The following is a 4867-nucleotide window of genomic DNA, read 5'->3' as shown; positions in this document are numbered from 1 at the left end:
GGCATAGGCCTATTTTAAAAATAGATTTTTTGAACACTTATTGACGTGAAATTGTAATTTTTTTTAAATTCCTTGTAAACGACCAAAGGCTATCGATAGATGTACAATCCGCGGTGGCACGTTCCACATTCATGCAGAGTCAAACCGTCGCGGTTGCCCGTGGCGGTCGTGGTGGTCGTGGGGGCAGGGTAGGAAAACGGGGCTCAAGGCGGCCCCGAATTTGCTACAATTGTAGAAAGGAAGGGCATATGAAACGTAATTGCCCTCTCCTCAATGGTATGGGATAAATTTTGAAAAGCAGTTAACAAGTCAGTTGTACAGTATTATCTATAAGTGGTTTTGCATTTATATTTTTATTACAATATAAATACTATTTCTATTGTAATAAAAATGTTTATTAAATAGTCAGTTGTATGGTATTGTCAAGAAGTGATAAACTCTTAAAAGAAGTTTTCTATTTATTTTTTTTATATCGGAAAAGTTCTTACAATACAACGAGGCTGTTAGGGAATGTTTGTACGACAATGTTTGTAAGTAATCAGCTTTCCTAAAACGGTTTTCTTTTTTATACTTCTGCCTTTTCATTAATGTGCAAAAAGATTTGAGTTATAAATTTAGATAATTGTTAGAGCAAATGTATGGCTTACCAAGTAACAGGCAGATAGATAGTCTAATTTCAATAAAGATAGTTAATAGCCTCGATAGTTATTACCTCTATTCTTGGAAGGGCAAGGAAGCGCCCCAAGGTGAAGAGAAGGGTGAGGGGGTGCCATCGCAAGCGCCCCAAATGGATGAAGGGCTGGCCACTCTGGTGACGGTTTAATTTTTTTTGTAAGTATTATAAATAATTAACCTAGTTAGAAAAGAAGTGATCAATTATGTTAAACCGGGGCACAGTATAAATGCAAAATTTTTAACGTTAGACTTGAATTTCATAAAAGCATTCTAAAATTTAGGAACAAATATAATTACGAAATATAGTTGCTAAAGCATAAGGAAGGTACATTGGCGCCCTATAAATATGACCATAATATTCCTCCAGAATAGGCAAGGTTTGGTTAGGGTTAAAATGTATTATTATGAGTTAAGTCTCATTGGTTCCTCTCTTTGCAAAAACAAATTGGTGGGGACTAGCCAGCATGGTTTGGGTGCCAATAAAGGGACCTGTTGCTTGAATGCACGCGAAAATTCAAATTTTAAACTAGTCTTATAATTTAGATGTAAGAAGTTTTTCTACTATTTTCCTGTGTTCCAATAACATTCTTCTTAGAATATAATTTCTTGTTTTATGTAGCATCATCATTCATCTCTTTTCTTTTTAAATTGAAATTATTATTTATTTATGTAAGTCACATATCTTCAATGTCATTAAAATGATCCATAGATAATTATTTTTATTATTCATTCCTATTTTATTTAATCATTTAAATTTTATCTATCTTGACAATTTTATTGTACATTTAAATTTCACTAAGCATGGATTCAATGGAACGTCATGAAGCATGCCAATTTTATTATTCTATGAAGCATGCCAATTTTTTTATTCTAAGAAGCATGCCAATTTTATTCATTTAAATTTGATTAAACATCCCAATTTCATTGATTTAAATTTGATTATAAGCATCCAAATTTTATTATTTTTTTTAAATTTGAGTATAAGCATCCAAATTTTATTATTTATTTAAATTCGATTAAACATCCCAATTTTCTAATTTGTACGACAACCACCCAGTATAATCAGCGTACACGCTGCACTTTTGACTGTACTAAGTGATTACTTTCTATTTTCAATTCATTAACATTTTAATAATCGTTGCAATTTTTATGTAGTAATTTCACATTAATCATAGTCAATGTATTATTTAATAAACTATTTAATTAAATGTAATGTGTTTCTAATGATTGATTAGAACGGAAACTGACAATAGCCTTGATATTGAACACCATAATTTTTGAGGATATATCATGTTTTACTAGCTGCAAGACACTTAAATATATTATATAACGCTGTGTGTTGTGAAGGAACTAGGAAATCCATCATGAACGTAATAGTTAATTTCCAAGCGGCAATGTGTTTTACCACAAGTTTGTAACCGATTCGCATGATAAACCTATGATTTTACTAGTGTTAAAATTAATCTACTTCCAATTAAGTAGTTAAAAAATAAAAATCAATCTATTTAACTAAAAAAAATATCTACTTGGTTCGATGACACCGAGTGAAAAAACTGGGAACAAAACTAGTCTGCGCAGAGTTTGCAAGTTCTCTTCACGCTAGTTAAACATATTTTGTCAAAATTTCAATAACACCAATCCAGGATTCCCTTAAAACTACGTAAAGAATTGAAATAGTTTTAAGTAAAATTGACTTAGTCTGTTTGATATTTTCCTGAGAAACTTCTTAAGCACAATATAGTCAGCGCTACCCTTAGAAAAGCAAAGAGACAAACCAGGAATGCCTACTTTAAACATTTTTTGTTAAAATTGACTTACGTTTTGTTTGATAACTCCAATAGTTTCAAAATCTTGTATTTAGTATAACCCAAAATTAATTTAAAATAATCTACTTATAAACTTCTTTAAAAGAACGGTACACTGGAGAACCAGAGCTACATTCGTATCTTCAAAATTATAAAAAATATGGTAGACATCTGATGAACAGCAATGGTTAATCATGTTTATTATACAATCCTTTGATTTAAAAAATAAGCCATGTAAAATATTGTTCAATAAAATAATAAGATATACTGACCTATCATTATTATATTCACACTAGCATTTAATGAATGTACGATTCATCGCTCAGATAATTACTGTTTCCACTAAGTAGAACTTAGAACACCTTATTAAAATACCCAAGCTCCCAAAGATAAATTATTGTCATAAATTATTAATCTACCAGTAAGATTGTTCATTTATTTATTCTAATAATGCTGGGAAAGGCGGGTTATTATTGCAGCAGAATAATCTACAGGCTACAGCTTTGATTGTTGTTTTGGCCAAGGCTTATTATAAATATTAAACTAATATAATCGAGAACTATATCGATGTGGGTGACAGTCTACCGATTTCCAGTGCCCCCTATCGTTTTTCACCGGTTAAACGCCGTATTTTAGATGGAATAATCGACGATATGTTGAACCAAGATATAATTGAACCTTGTTGTGGTCCGTGGGCTAGTCCCACTATTTTAATACCCAAAGTCCCAAAACAAGGCGAATCAGGGCTACCTATGAATGACGAATGGCGAATGTGCGTCGATTATGGGAAGCTCAATGCGGTCTCTCGCAAGGATGCTTATCCGCTTCCTAGAATCGACGACATTTCAGAATCTATACGCAAGCCAAATTTTATCACTACTTTGGATATGCGCAGCGGTTATTGGCAGTTGGGGCTTCGCGAAGCCCACCGTGATTTAGCGGCTTTTGTAACTCACCGCGGTCTTTTTAGACCAAAAGTATTAATGTTTGGATTGACCAACGCCCCTGCGATATTCCAAAAAATGGTGAATAATTTAGTTTTAGACCTATCGTCCTTGAGCGTTTGCGCGTATTTAGACGAACTCACTATCGCTTCAACCGATTTCGCCACTAACCTTCGCACGTTGGTACAAGTTTTTAATCGTCTCATGAAAGCAGGTCTATCGGTCAAAGCGTCAAAAACGCAATATTGTAAACGAAAATCTAAGATTCTAGGTCATATCGTCTCTTTTGAAGGCCTTATGGTTGACCCTGATAAGACAGAGACAATGAGAAATTATCCAACCCCGAAGAATGAGCGCCAACTCCGAAGATTTCTCGGAATAGGCGGTTTATTAGGAATTTTTCTAAATTATCTTGTCCCCTAAATGCACAATTACATAATGATATTAAGTGGCATTGGACAACATCACAAGAAAACGCATTTAACACCATCAAAGAGAAATTGTGTTCGGCTCCAATTTTATGCTACCCCGATTACAACCATGCGTTCGTCATACATACTGACGCTCAGGGTTGTTTGATTTAAATCAGTTTGATTTAAATCAAGCGATTTTTTTAAAAAATCATTTGATTAAAATCAAGAATATATTTTTAATTTTAAAAAAGGTTTTCTAAGATTCCAAGAAGTAGTTTAAGAAACTCGAGAAGAAACTTAACTAGAAAAGACCTAAAATTAAAAAAAATCATGGTTTTGGTATATTTCAATGTAAGTTTTTCCCAGAACTCCAGTTTGTCTTGCTGGATAGGCTAGGAAATGATATAGCGGTCAAGCTAGTCTTTTTTATACAAGCAATTGAATAGTAACAATATCCAATAGCTGCTAAAATGTCATGATTATTTTGCTTTTGATTAATTTTGACTCAAAAGTTTTCATGTTGGTAATTTACAATCTAGTAGTTCAATAAAAATCAAAAAAATCAAATAAATCAATTAAAATCAAAAAAATCCGATTTAAATCAAAAAAATCGATTTTTTTTTATTTTTTTGAAAAAATCAAAAAAATCAACAACCCCGCTGACGCTAGTAATTCCGGTGTTGGAGCTGTTTTAAGCCAAACTATTGGAGGCAAAAAGCATGTAATTCAGTATGCGAGTAAAGACTTAAGTGACGCTGAAAAGATATATTCCACAACAGAACGCGAGATTTTAGCGTTAATATTTGCCATTGTAAAGTTTAGACCTTATGTCGAAGGGACAAAGTTTGACGTGCATACCGTCCACAGTGCCATACGTTGGCTCCATCAGGCCCCGGATCCAACCGGAAAATTTTTCCGGTGGAAAACCCGGCTTCAAGCCTTTGATTTCAATGTTATTCACGTGCCCGGCAAAGACAACCCGGTAGCAGACGCTCTGTCCCGAATTTCGGAAAAAGATAGCAATATAGAG

Source organism: Phalangium opilio, unplaced genomic scaffold (assembly GCF_054372755.1).
Source record: "Phalangium opilio isolate 3A_F unplaced genomic scaffold, DU_Popi_V2 ptg000032l_1, whole genome shotgun sequence".
NCBI lineage: Eukaryota > Metazoa > Arthropoda > Arachnida > Opiliones > Phalangiidae > Phalangium > Phalangium opilio.
Note: the sequence above shows the minus strand (reverse complement) of the source record.